Genomic DNA, 15,847 nt, shown 5'->3' on the forward strand with positions numbered 1-15,847 from the left:
CGTTTTGTTGTTGTTGTTATTGTCGTTGTCGTCGTTTTGTTGCTGTTGTTGTTGTTGTCGTCGTCGTCGTCGTTTTGTTGTTGTTGTCGTCGTCGTTTTGTTGTTGTTGTTGTTGTTGTTGTTGTGTTTATAAAGGTCTGCCCGCGCCCTTTTATGGCTGTATTATGACTTGATCGCGCCATGTCCCCGAATGAGACAATTTTTTAATCCAAAGGGGGAGATTTGCCCAAATCGGTTCATAGAATATTCGTCAAAGGAGTAATTTTGTACCGTAAATACCGCTAGACCTGCTGTAAGGGCAAGTGAAAAATAGATGCCTTTTCAGGAGGGGAATGGGGCCTACTTTCGGCCCAAAAAGGGGCAAAAAACACTGCATGATCATGTAACCCGTGTCGCCTTAATTGCAGTTCAGCGTCGTCTCCACTGAGCAACTCTAATCGGTTGACCTCATTAAGCTATACACCTACCTTGGTAATATCACCGACTAGCCAATCACGCATAACTAATGAATTCTACTAGGTAGACATACCCAGTAACCTTTTTTAATGGAAAAATACGAAATAACTGTTAAACTTAAATACATTGTAAACTATGTCGTACTTCAGTTAGTAAGTTACAATGCATTGTACACAATAATACCAAGTTTATGACAGTTTCTTGCAAAGTGATAATCTGGTGCACATTTACTTTAAAGCTGCACTCTCATAGATTGAGGGTTTTTTAAACTTTTTTTTATTTTTTGCCTTGGAACGAGCAGTTTTTTTGCGTAAATATCTTTAAACCGGCGAAAAAAGACTAATGACAAAAGATCAGATCGCAGATGTTCATATTTCCTCTCCAAAATTAATGTTTTATACACTTTTCTTTAACCGTTACTAACGGTTTAAGCCATAAACATTAAATTTGAAATGGAAATATAAAAATCTGCGATCTGATCTTTTGTCAACAGTCTCTCATCAATGGTTTGCAGATAATTACGCAAAAATGTGCTAATTCCAAGACAAAAATTAAAGAAGTTGGAAAAACGGTAAATCTGTGAGTCTGCAGCTTTAAAAAATACACACACTTATTCTTTTTTCTTACCAACGGACTATAAAAACATCATTTAATTTGCTTCTTTTTCTTCTTCCTTCTTTTCTCATACTTTATTTTTTTTTTACTTTAATACAGTTGATTTATCTAAAATAAATAGTTTTTCTTTAATATAGGTAATTGCATTTAAAGTCTCTCATTCAATCACATGTATTTAAGACTGTATTATTTAATATGAGCTTATTGCTATAATCACAACTTCATCACTATTTATATCTGCCCCAAATGCTGATTGTAATTTATCATAACAGGGAAAGGAACTCTATTTGGGGGTTTTACCGTTCCAATCCTGAAATTTGATTATGTATTTGTATTGAAATTTTGATTAATTTTGCTCAATAAAATATGTTTAAACCAAAACGGTAGGGTCGACGCCTATTTCGTAGGTTTGGTCTGGTAAACCGAACCGAATGTTGTTGTTTTTTAGTCCTAATCATATCCCAGAGAAAATTATCAATGTTTTGCAAAATGCATTTTGAGCTATGAAAACGTGCAAAAGAAAATATATTTCTATTTTCGGAAGCAGTTAAGTGAATTGATGGGATTAGTGAAAAGTGTCCTTATATAGATTTTAAGGGTTCATGACAGACTCCCAGCACCCTGCCTAAAGTGACAGATAAGATGGGGAATCTTTGGACGAGATTCTTCAAACATAAAGACGTCAAGCTTTTACTGCTAGGTAGACACACAGTTTATTAAATCATTATAATAAGATTGTTGACCGCTATTTTTACAAGTGTCATGTATCATAGCAAATATAAGAGTTCAAAAAACAATTTTAGTGTTGGGAATCGGTTCCAGTTTGACTTTCGAAAATCGGTACCAGTTTTACTTTCGATAATCGGTTCATGTTAGACTTTCGATAATCGGTTCCATTTTGACTTTCGATAATCGGTTCCATTTTGACTTTCGATAATCGGTTCCAGTTTGACTTTCGATAATCGGTTCTAGTTTGACTTTCGATAATCGGTTCCAGTTTGACTTTCGATAATCGGTTCCAGTTTGACTTTCGATAATCGGTTCCAGTTTGACTATCGATAATCGGTTCCATTTTGACTATCAATAATCGGTTCCATTTTGACCTTCGATAATCGGTTCGAGTTTGACTTTCGATAATCGGTTCTAGTTTGACTTTCGATAATCGGTTCCAGTTTGACTTTCGATAATCGGTTCCAGTTTGACTTTCGATAATCGGTTCTAGTTTGACTTTCGATAATCGGTTCCAGTTTGACTATCGATAATCGGTTCCATTTTGACTATCGATAATCGGTTCCATTTTGACCTTCGATAATCGGTTCCAGTTTGACTTTCGATAATCGGTTCTAGTTTGACTTTCGATAATCGGTTCCAGTTTGACTTTCGATAATCGGTTCCAGTTTGACTTTCGATAATCGGTTCCAGTTTGACTTTCGATAATCGGTTCCAGTTTGACTATCGATATTCGGTTCCAGTTTGACTTTCGATAATCGGTTCTAGTTTGACTTTCGATAATCGGTTCCAGTTTGACTTTCGATAATCGGTTCCAGTTTGACTTTCGATAATCGGTTCCAGTTTGACTATCGATAATCGGTTCCATTTTGACTATCGATAATCGGTTCCATTTTGACCTTCGATAATCGGTTCCAGTTTGACTTTCGATAATCGGTTCCATTTTGACTATCGATAATCGGTTCCATTTTGACCTTCGATAATCGGTTCCAGTTTGACTTTCGATAAACGGGTTCAGTCAAGTGACCGATAATCAATGGTACAATAGTTGAAGCCCGGATTTTGGTATAAAACATGTAATCATTAAATATGCTTATGGTATGTGTATGTTTGAAGTTATTTAGTGCTGTTGTTGCTTGAAGCCATATTGTTAACGATAACAACTGTATACTTCTGAATGTAAAAGTAAACTCAAAAGAGAAAATTGCCGAAAAATCACCGAACGCAAATAACGAGAGATAAGAGTTAAAACAACTCGTAAGTTGAATCGATGATCGATTATGACCAAATGCGCTTGATTGACCCCGATCTGAGGCCCAACCAAACACATTTCGATTATCATCCATCATCGGAACATCACTACCTAATTTAATTAAAATTATGTATATACGAATTCGTAAACTCAGTATATTTAAACATATTAAACATACAAATTGTTGACAGAATATCAGATCGCAGATGGTCATATTTCCGTTTCAAATTTGATGTTTTATTTTTCTTAAACCTTTAGTTGAAATATGAAAATCTTCCATCTGATTTTTTGTCAGCAGTCTTATATCACTGGTTTGCAGATTTAATATAATAACCTTGATCGATTTTAGACCGAAATTGAAGTTATATTAGTGTCATATTCTCTTTATCTTAATACATATTTTAGAGAATTGAACTTTAACCAGTATTAAAAAATGCAGAAATTAAGAAACCCGTCGGCTGGAACTCCCAGAGACCTTCAAAGATACCCCGAGCCTCGGAAACTTCGAGCCAAGCGGAAATTCTTACCCTCATTATAAAAAAAATCGGTTCTTAACATCCAGTTCGAGTGAATGGGGAATTCGTGACAAACGTGTTCGAGCTAATAGGGTTTGACTTGTATTTGATTACTTGAAGAAAATTAACAACAAAAAAGCATGTAATAAATGCAGAAGCCTTTATAAATGCTTTTTATTAATAGCTACGTGGCCACTTATTCCCAGGTTAAACCACCCTTTTCTTTTTACTTTCTCGGTCACTCTGATGAAAACCTTTTTAGTTTTTTGAACAAAAAGAACATCCCACAAAGGCTTGTAACACCCTTAATATATGTTTATGGTTGAACGGCCACGTAGTATGCCGTTGTCGTCGTTATATATGGCGTCATAATAAATCTTTAATAATTTCGAATGTTTACTAGACACACCCTAAATTGCTGAGAAATGATTTTGTCGTAGGTTTGTTGATAATGTCGGCCGTGAAATATGTTGCAATGCCCGAGACATTACTGTTCCCGAAGGACAATCCCGCGACTAACAAGCAGGATTCCTGTCAAACATATTATTGCATTCCACATCAACACAGCCATTCACCAAAACCATCAAGTACCATACACCAATTCTCACAAACATACCAATGGATGTGGCTATTTCGTACATCAATGCCCTGGAATGGCCAGTGAACACTAAGAATATACTTGGGTTGAAACCGGTTTATAAATTTCTAGCCGTTCATCCATCAACAAGTATCCACATTGTTAGACAATGGTAATAAAAGATTATTCACCCGAGCTAACTTACAATAAGCACTGGTGTATTTATGTGTGTCTATTGAATTAATTTCGGCTACAGTCAAAAGTCAAATTGATTTCGGATACAATTTTTGTTTGTTCAACTTTATTTGAGATACAGTCTTTATTATTTCAATTTCATTTAATAAACAGCCTATTAATTTAGATTCATTTGAAAAACAGCCTTTTCTAGTTTGAATTAATTTGAGATACAGCCTTTGTTAGTTTAAAGTCATTTGAGAAACAGCTTTTGGTAGTTCGAATTCATTTCAGATACAACCTTTGTAAGTTCAAAATCATCTGAGATACCGCCTTTGTTAGTTCAAATTCATTTGAGATACAACCCTTGTAAGTTCAAAATCATTTGAGATACCGCCTTTGTTAGTTCAAAATCATCTGAGATACCGCCTTTGTTAGTTCGAATTCATTTCAGATACAACCTTTGTAAGTTCAAATCATTTGAGATACCGCCTTTGTTAGTTCAAATTCATTTGAGATACAGCCCTTATTTATACTCGCGCTCGGGCCTTGCCCATTCGGCGGGTGCTCCGATAATATTGTAAGCCATTTTAGGTTTTTTGGAGCATAGTGCACAGACAGAATGGAACCCTGGTTAGAGCTACTCTGGTTCTTTAGCGTGCACCTGTGAATAGCACTTCCACACAGGATCCCCATTTACTGTAGACGACTAGTATTTTAGTGGTGTGGAGGGGAATCGAACTTTTGACCCCTGGATTGAAAGCCAAGTGTGATACCTGCAGATCTTGAGTTCCCACTTCATACAGTTTATATGTATTTAAATTTCATGACTTATATATACAGCTCATTATCAAGACCTATTCTATGTTCTGTGTTTCAGGTTTGGACGGGGCGGGGAAGACCACCCTGTTATAGCGCCTTAAGCTAGAGGAGGGGGTGACAACAACCCCAACTATAGGTAAGTCTAGCAGGTCTATTTCCTGCGTATCCTGATATTGTGATGCCAATATGTTAACTTATAATGATTCTAAAGTTTGCAAATTCTGAATTATATTTAACGGTTGTTTACTTAAATTAAATCGACGATGTTTCGTTTCGTAGTACAATGGTAGTTCTTTATGTTAATCATTACATATCTTTATAGAGCTTATATTTTAAATATTTCATGCAAAATGGCTATGGATACACATGCTATTATGACAAACATATTTCAAAATATGATAAAGATACATGTAACAAGCCGACAATTTCGGTAAATAGAAAGTCGACGTGTAGGGTCCGGGTATTATGTCCAGGTGGATAAATGTCGGAGTGGATAAACGGACAACTACCATATCCTTTCATCATATGTGTATTCAGTAAAGAGTGTTGATTGAATGATTGATTGATTGATTGATTGATTTCGATTGATTGAATGATTTTGATTGATTGATTGATTGATTGATTTTGAATTGATTTTGATTGATTGATTTTGATTGATTGATTTTGATTGATTGATTAATTGATTGATTGATTTCAATCGTGAAGATAACATTTCTTTTCTATAAACATAAGGCGTGTGAAACCAAATGGATCTAGAAATCTTCGGGTTAAAATTTTATAAAAGCAAATGAGCATAAAACAAACCAAGCATTCATCCGACCACAGCAATATATCTTGTAACTTGGTTGAGAGTGTTTTCTTTGTGTTTTTTTTAACTGTTCTATAACTACCTTATTGATAAATTGCGACGCTATTCACTTGTATCGCACGCTTATTATTGAACGTTTACCCTGACAACACGGTACAATACAGTTACGTCACACAAGCCTCTTTGTTGACATAATTAAAAGTTTGCGGTTGCCGTATCTATTACTTAGAATGTGAATTATTATCATATACTGTACACATTGTTTCATAACCCGTGATCGCTCAGTTGGTAGAGCGGAGTACTGTAGTGGTTCAACATAGCTGGCATCCTTAGGTCGCTGGTTCAAATCCGGCTAACGGGACAATCCTTTTTTTTTATTCTCAACTAATAACCTAAACGGTTGGTCAAATTACAAGTCACAACCATCGCGAATACTATATCTGTCTTTTTTCTTTTTAAAAAGCTATTTCGACAGACTAGTTTATGTTTCATTAAATGTTTTATCAATAATTTGAATGTAAGATGATACACGTTTTAAGTCTAGGTAACAATGGTTTCAGACATTTGTAAAAAAAAACGTCTTATTAATGGTAAACAACGGTCCATTTATGGTTTTTGTATATCACGTTCTATTAATGGTTTTAGACATTTGTTAATATACTATATATAAATGGGTTTAGACATAAATATCTAATAATGGTTTAAGGCATTCGTTAATAGCGGTAAATTCATGGTTTTAAACATTGGTATATAACGGTCTATTCATGATTTTTACATTCGTATATAACGTTTTATTAATGGTTTCAGACATTTGTCAATAATGGTCTATTAATGGTTTTAAACGTTTGTAAATAGCGGTCAATTTATTGTTTTTTGCATTCGTTTATAACGTTCTATTTATGGTTTCAGACATCGTAAATAACGGTCTATTTATGGTTTTAGACATTCGTAAACAGCGGTATATTAATGGCTTTAGACATTCGTAAATAACGTTATATTTATGGTTTTAGACACTCGTAAATAACGTTATATTTATGGTTTCAAACATCGTAAATAACAGTCTATTCATGCTTTTAGACATAAGTAAACAGCGTTCTATTCATGGTTTTTGACACTCGTAAAAAGCGGTCTATTTATGGTTTTAGACACTCGTATATAACGGTCTATTTATGGTTTTAGACAATCGTAAATAACGGTCTATTCATGGTTTTAGGCACTCGTTAATAACGTTTATTCATGGTTTTGGACATTCGTAAATATCTGTCTATTCATGGTTTTAGACATTCATAAATAACGGTCTATTAATGGTTTTGGACATTTGTAAATAACAGTCTCTTCATGATTTAGACATTCGTAAATAATGGTCTATTCATGGTTTTGGACATTCGTAAAAAACGGTCTATTCATGGTTTTGGACATTCGTAAATAATGGTCTTTTCATGGTTTTGGACATTCATAAATAACGGTCTATTCACGGTTTTAGACATTCGTAAATAACGGTCTATTCATGGTTCTGGACACTTGTAAATAACGGTTTATTAATGGTTTTGGACATTCGTAAATAACTGTCTATTCATAGTCCTGGATACTCGTAAATAACAGTTAATAAATGGTTTTGGACATTCGTAAATAGCGGTTTATTAAAGGTCTTGGACATTCGTGAATAGCGGTTTATTCATGGGTTTGGACATTCGTAAATAACGGTCTATTCATGGTTCTGGACATGCGTAAATAGCGGTCTATTCATGGTTCTGGACACTCGTAAATAACGGTTTATTAATGGTTTTGGACATTCGTAATTAGCGGTCTATTCATGGTTCTGGACACTCGTAAATAACGGTTTATTAATGGTTTTGGACATTCGTTATTAGCGGTCTATTCATGGTTTAAGACATTCGTAAATAACGGTCTATTTATGGTTTTGGACACTCGTAATGAAATGTTTAACAATGCCTCTTATTTCATGTAACTCAAATTCTGAAGAACACATGTAATGATGCAGATACATTTCAAATTTAATCATTGTATTATGATTTTAAAATATAAATTACATTTTAAGATGAACAATAATTGGTAATCGGATAAAGAAAATGGCTTGTTTAACCTAAATTTTCCTCCAAATCATATTTAATTTTACCAAATATTATTATCAGAAAATGATTCCAAGAAAATCGACAAATTTAAAGTTTCACATATATTGTTATTTAGTATGTTATTAGTATGTGTTTAATTTACAGAAGTGTTCATAAATCCTATGGTAGATGAACGTAGAGATAGCCAAGAGAGATAACAAATGTTTTGACATTAACCATTTATTATCTGAGTTGTCACCCCCAAATGATTAATTACCGTTTTTCCAAAATGACGTTTTTTGTTAACGTCTAATTCAGTAATTGAGCATTGTTACGTTGTCAATCTTATAACGTACGCATCAGTCAACGTTCATAACCCGTGATCGCTCAGTTGGTAGAGCGGAGGACTGTAGTGGTTCAACATAGCTGGCATCCTTAGGTCGATTGTTCAAATCCGGCTCACGGGACAACCTTTTTATTTTTATTTATTTACATAAGTTTGGTCATAATTTCAAAGTAAACAAAACTTTTCAGCGAATTAATTGCGAAACACAACATCTGTCATTTGTTTACGTTAACAAACCTAATCCGACAAACGAACGGTTTTGTCAATAATCATAAACACTTTGCGTCAAGATAACCATAAAAAATAAAACATATCTATTGTTTGTTTTCCAATAATTATGAAATTGCACTTAATACAACAGCACCAATATCTTTATTGTAATTTTGAAATGACTTTGACGTTTTACTTATGCTGTGTTTTAACTGCTATTATACTTTGATAATGAAATTACCTAACTCATGTTTAGCAGTTTCATCGGTTCCCGTTAGAGCTTTGGTCTGGTATTCATAAAACAATTTCATCGGTTCCCGTGAGAGCTTTGGTCTGGTATTCATAAAACAATTTCATCGGTTCCCGTGATAGCTTTGGTCTGGTATTCATAAAACAATTTCATCGGTTCCCGTGATAGCTTTGGTCTGGTATTCATAAAACAGTTTCATCGGTTCCCGTGAGAGCTTTGGTCTGGTATTCATAAAACAATTTCATCGGTTCCCGTGATAGCTTTGGTCTGGTATTCATAAAACAATTTCATCGGTTCCCGTGAGAGCTTTGGTCTGGTATTCATAAAACAATTTCATCGGTTCCCGTGATAGCTTTGGTCTGGTATTCATAAAACAGTTTCATCGGTTCCCGTGAGAGCTTTGGTCTGGTATTCATAAAACAGTTTCATCGGTTCCCGTGAGAGCTTTGGTCTGGTATTCATAAAACAGTTTCATCGGTTCCCGTGAGAGCTTTGGTCTGGTATTCATAAAACAATTTCATCGGTTCCCGTGATAGCTTTGGTCTGGTATTCATAAAACAGTTTCATCGGTTCCCGTGAGAGCTTTGGTCTGGTATTCATAAAACAATTTCATCGGTTCCCGTGATAGCTTTGGTCTGGTATTCATAAAACAATTTCATCGGTTCCCGTGATAGCTTTGGTCTGGTATTCATAAAACAGTTTCATCGGTTCCCGTGAGAGCTTTGGTCTGGTATTCATAAAACAGTCTCATCGGTTCCCGTGATAGCTTTGGTCTGGTATTCATAAAACAGTTTCATGGGTTCCCGTGATAGCTTTGGGCTGGTATTCATAAAACATTTTAAATAATTTCCCAACATAAGTCAATGCCCTGTCATAAGTTGCCCAGTAGTCATATGATATAAAAACTTCATAATTTCTGAAAAACAATATGTTTATAGAATAATAGAAAACACATACTTTAATGTAAAAAAACCGCTTATACATTTCTTTTAGTTTGACTAAAACGAAAATCTTTTGAAATCGACTTTAGTTAGGAAATTACTTAAGATGCTTTGTAAATATTGCCAAAGTACTAAAGTGGCTTAAATTAGGTCACTGATGCAAATCCGGCTCTAGAGACAGTTTCGGCTTATGTTAAGATTTGTATATTTTTGAAATTCTGACAGTTGTGTTGCTATTTTCAGGGTTTAACTTGGAGACAGTGAACCATAAAAACATCACGTTCATCATTTATGACATCGGCGGTGGTGACAAAATGGTCGGTTGTTATTCCGAGAAAAACAAGAATATTATATTCTTAATTGGTGGTTCGGGCTTAAATATTATGTTTGTATAGTATTGTTATTGATATTGTTGTTCTTGTGGTGGTGGTGGTGGTGGTGGTGGTGGTGAAGATGATGATGATGATGATGATGATGATGATGATGATGATGATGATGATGATGATGATGCTGCTGCTGCTGCTGCTGCTGCTGCTGCTGCTGCTGCTGCTGCTGCTGCTGATGATGATGATGATGATGATGATGATGATGATGATGATGATGATGATGATGATGATGATGATGATGTTATGGTAGTGGCATTCAATTTGTATTTGTTATTATCATATATTATAATTTAATATGTAATATAAAAATATATTTCCAGCGCCAGCAGTTCCGCCATCACTACCCAGACACAGACGCTGTTGTCATGGTGATAGATGGCGCGGACCCCGAGCGTCTGCAGAAGCTAAACTGTAACGTCATCAAGCCTGCTATGCACGCGGATGAGCTTGCACACAGCATCTTCCTGTTCCTGGTCAATTAACGCGACCTTCCCAATTGCCTGAGTGCGGAGGATGTTGCTGCCAAGTTGAACTTAAAGGCGTTGCAACATTCCTGGCGTAAGTTAAAAAATGTGGTCAAGTGATAGTGTCGGCCTCCCATACCAGAGGGGATGGGATTGGGAACGTTCTTTTAGCCTCCCAAATTAACAATAGTGCTGGAAAATAGCAATGGCGAGGTCAGTCGAAGCGTACAAGTGTCCGCCTCTTACACAAGAGAAGATGAACGTCCCCTTGCCTCTCAAAGAAACTATAGTACTGGGAAATTACGCTCATTCTGCCCATTCTTAATCATTAAAATGTTATTTCATGTCATCTGACAATTACTCGTACAAATAGTGTACGTTTATCTTATAATTTCTTTAAGACATCATGGAAATAAGCGCCTATCGAGGGGTCGGACTTACTGACAGTATGGACTGGCTCGCATCTCACCTGGGCCCCTCTCCACGCGTACTTTAACCGGACCAATTGCATTCATATCCCCGATAATGACATCGATCCTGCATTACTTATATCTACACCAAATAGTTTCAGTAATCCTTTCTCAACCATTCTGTAAATAGAACAACCCGACTGTAACCGGAAACGTTTTTTTTTCAAATGACGTCATAATAACGCGGAAAAAGATGAACAACTTGAAATCACTTTTAAACGTAAAATTGAAACACTTTTGACAATAATTTCAAATATAATAAATTTACAATTTCTAAAATGTTAATTTATATTTTACGGGACCAGCTGACACAAATCAAACAATAACAAGATCAATGGTTTGCATGTATATTGTTAAGCGATGAAAAGCGATCCGAACATATCCGAAGATGTTGCGTTCATCGATCGATACACGTAATTGCCGAAGAGGCAATTCATTTGAAGAATGGAAGTTGAGGTGTAAATATTTATAACTGATCTTCAATTTTCTATGTAGACTCTGAAAGGGACTCGCTCATGTTTTTGAACCAAAATTTCATTTCCCGAAAATTCATCTGAAAATGAGTTAGAAAAAAATATTATGGTTTTAGTGAGGAGAGAAACTTTATTAAATATATTGGTAACATTACGTGATAATGTAATGCATCAGTCAATTGTAACCACGACTCCCCCAGGTCCGGGGAATAGCGGGAACTTTGACTTTCGGTCCAGCCAAACCCGGTCAAAATCCCCGCCCTGCGGGAACGAACTTCTGGTAAAATCCCCGCCAAATGCCCCCGCACCCCGGGAACCTTAGGTAAGGCCCATTCCCCACTATTTTTTGCGCCAAGACAAAACCACCGCATTCACGCGGCACTGCGGGGCCACCTGGAAGGTAAAAACTCGGCCCATTTCCCCGGCTATGCCCGGTATACCCCCGGACCTGGGGGCCGTCGTTACAATTGACTGCAGCATAATCTACCAGTCACGGAACATGCCCATCAGGTTTCTAATTTTTATCAAAATTGTGGTCTTCAAGGAAAATATTTGAGCAAATATAAGCATTTGCTGAAGGGGACCAGCTGTCAGTATCTTAGTTTCAACACTCCTAATGATTTGCTACAATATATTTCGTGTTTTTTGTTCGTTAAAAGTGCATTTTACAAACCATGAACGAGTCCCTTTACAACATAACGTTATCTGATATTTGTTGTTGTTTTTTCTCGCCATGAGATGGCATTTTAGATAAATCTAGCTGTAACCAGCCACTGCATACAGGTGCTCAGAATAGTGATGTGGTTTTTTTCCATTCACAACACATCGGCCATTTTCCATCGAAAACAACATCGGATGTATACGGACGGTTTACAATGTCAAAAATCCTTACATTTAACTACGCTGCATTAAGTAGATCGCGTAGTAATTTCAATGTAGCAGTTAAACTTAATTAAGACATTACTCTTGGGAATCTTAATGAGTTATGCACTTCACTGGCAATCCATTTAAACTTAGTAATACAAAATACACGTTAAAACATAACAACTATTTATTGAGCTATATATTTTACAAACCAATTCCATGTACCGGCATTATCCAATCATCTTCACCACCACCACCACCACCACCACCACAAGAACAACAACATCCGAGGTTGTTTTCAATGGGTTCCGAATGTGTTTTTTTCCAGATGAACACGATAAAATGAACAAGATTTTATTGAGATCTTAGTCAACATATTTAAAATTAGAAAAAATAATGTTTACCAAGACTTTTCAGATTTTTGCGTTTCTATTTAGCAACATATGTGCACTTTACTTCATTTGATATTAATTATAAGCATGTACATTGTATATCGAGTTCATAACTTGTGTTTCATATATATTTACTTTTAGTGTATTATCATTTTATTTAATTGTCTTTCATTGTTCAGCCTTTGATACAGATAATATATTTTAGATCATCTTACATTAATGGTTTGTTGTATTTGTATTAATAAACAGGAAAATACATACACAGTACGAGAAAAAATGTCTTCGTTTTTGTATAACTCCGTAAGTCATGCTGATATTTGTCAAACAGAGTTACTTCCCTTCGACTAATAGAATTACCATGTTTTAGTCATTTCACTTAAACAGATAAAAATATGTAAGCGATATATTAACGCGTTTGTGCCAGGGGAATTTGTGACAACTAAGCTATTAATTCAAAAATACATTTATATAAAGGCTCATAATGGTATGTGTACACAAATCGTATGTGTTTTTTTTGGTTGTTTTTTTCCTTTTATCATTTACGCCAAATGAGTTAAACATGATAATGCATTTAATATTAAACAAATGAATACCAGGGGCGGCTTCAAGATTTGATGTGAGAGGGGGCGTAATTTAGAGGGCGAATCCATTTGACATACGCCCCGACTACACACCAAAATTCATTTGGCTTAGTGTGTTAAAAGGGGAGTTTGGGGATACTCCTCCAGGAAATGTTAACGATTTCTAGTCCGAAATGGTGCATTTGGGCGATACTAGGGGGCGGCACCGGGTGCGCCCCCACCCGTGCAACCGCTAGTGTATACCATTCTATGTTTAGAGTAAGGTGTCGTTTTAAAACCTATCCGTCAAGGAAAATAATATTCTTATTAAAAAAAGTACCCTTGATAACAGTTTTCACCATTGAAAGTCCATATACGTCATCTCATTTCTTCTGTATAGGCCATATATTTTCCGTCATTGTTATTTCGCATTCGGTCGGGAAAAATACATTCGGAACACCTCGGCCATTCTCCATCAAAATAACTGTTTTAAGATGGAAAATGGCCGAGGTTTCCCGAATGTATTTTTTCAATGATCAAGTTATAGAAATCATATTTCTTTGCTTCATTTAGGTTTCGATAATGTTTTCTATCGATTATTTTTCAATCTAAAGACTAAAAACCCACCCACTCGATAAATTGATATATAATCAATTTGGTATGGTCTAATTTCTGTTTTCGTATTATTTTTTACGTTAAAAATACTGAGACCTTTATTTAAAAAAATGCGCCCGCACCTAGACTTTTGATGAGACTGACTATTTTTCGTAGTATTTCTTGAAAAAAAATACATTATAAATATTTGATATATGCTTTTAACTTTCCGATCAAAATAACTAATACCTGTTTGTAAAAAATATAAGATGTGTTTATAAGAAGTAAATACAATGTATTTAAACGAGCGGGCAAGTTTCATCATCCTCGCCGGAAACGAAAGTCGATTTCTTCAGAATATCAAAACAACGAATCGGAAATATTAGACGCATTCTCTTGGGTAGAACACATTTCTTCAACTGTCTGAATAGAGTGTTCAACACATACAGATTGTACATACTGTCCTGAAATAGAACCTGAAAATGAACTTATTAAGACCATATGTTTAAGCAGTTAGTGTCAAGGTAATTACTGTCACTCAGTTCGGACATGTTGAGTTTCCGGATATCATTTTGCGGTTCGAATTATCATGACTAACAGTAGATTATATTCCATTTTGTTTCATGAGACAAACCTAGGAAAGAAATTCTAGGCGCCCTGAAAGTAGAAAGTGTGATTGTGCAAGGCAGTTTCATTACGTTTTCTGCTTCTTGGGACATCAACAAGACAAGATATTGGACGGGCAAATTTTAACAACCATGGCAGTAAACAGATTTATTATACTCATTTGACTGAAATGATCAAAAATTAAAAAGCATATGATTTGTTTACAGATAAAATAAATATAAGCGATATGTTTGCGCTTTTTCAACTGGGGACTTTGTGGCCTCGTAGCTATTCATTGAAAACATTTATGAATACTCTTTTTTTCAAATTTGTACCTAAATCATACGTGTATTTTAACGTTAAAGTCAAATGAGTTAAGTATGAAAATGCATTTTAATGAATCAAATATTTGTTTGCATCAAGTTGAAGATCAACTTATATTGAGCATTTTTAATGAAGCGGACCGCTGATTCGATAATTGTCTACATATGAGTTCCAAAATATCCCAGTAATAGAGGTGTGTGAAGTTTGTGCTTAGCTCGTAGATCGTAGCTCGACCATTTTAAAATATAATTATAGATCATAAGCATGGCTAGTAAGTCGTAGGTCGACCATTAAAACATATTAAGAATTGACTGACCTGGGTCGTATATTGTAGCTCGACCGCCTTAAATAGATTAAGAATTGGTTGACCATGGTCGTAGGTCAACCATTCAAATACAATACGAATTGGCGTTGACGTGAGTCGTAGATCATAGCTCGACCATATACAATATGTACATTTATAGTGATTTAATTGGACCGCATATCGTAGCTAGATAATCTAAAATACATTAAATATTGGTTGACCATTGTCGTTCATCGTAGTACGGGCATCCAATTTCCATAAGATTTGGTTGACCTGGGTCGTAGATCGTAGATCGACCATATACAAACATTAATAATTAGTTGGCGTGAGTTGTAGATTAGATCTTGCCCTTCTAAGCTTTAAGAATTGATTGTCTTGAATGTGTACTGAAACTGTGACTATAGCAAAATGAAGAAAATGTAAAATAGCAAACAACATCATTCAAGTGATCTTTGTCATTGAGAATCTTCCGATATAGTATCTACCCGAATAAATATTGGCGACAAAATTTTTGAATGATTTTTTGTTATAATCGACTTGTCTCGATTGGCGAAACAAAATGTCACCACTTTGTTAAATTTGCTTTTTTAACAAACACAATACAACATCTGGTAGGTATACATTTAAACAGAGCTTTGCTATT

General features: G+C 35.2%; 1 non-coding gene and 1 pseudogene across 1 annotated transcript; both read left to right on the forward strand.

The window, feature by feature from the left end:
* The first annotated feature begins 1,618 nt into the window (after positions 1-1,618).
* LOC128245847 (ADP-ribosylation factor 1-like) lies at positions 1,619-11,113 on the forward strand (annotated as a pseudogene).
* Positions 8,397-8,487, forward strand: Trnay-gua (transfer RNA tyrosine (anticodon GUA)). Its single transcript is given in 2 exon segments — positions 8,397-8,433; positions 8,452-8,487. It is a non-coding gene; the product is annotated as a tRNA-Tyr (tRNA).
* Positions 11,114-15,847: the final 4,734 nt, after the last annotated feature.

The sequence above is a fragment of the Mya arenaria genome, chromosome 9, assembly GCF_026914265.1.
Source record: "Mya arenaria isolate MELC-2E11 chromosome 9, ASM2691426v1".
In the NCBI taxonomy this organism is placed as follows: domain Eukaryota; kingdom Metazoa; phylum Mollusca; class Bivalvia; order Myida; family Myidae; genus Mya; species Mya arenaria.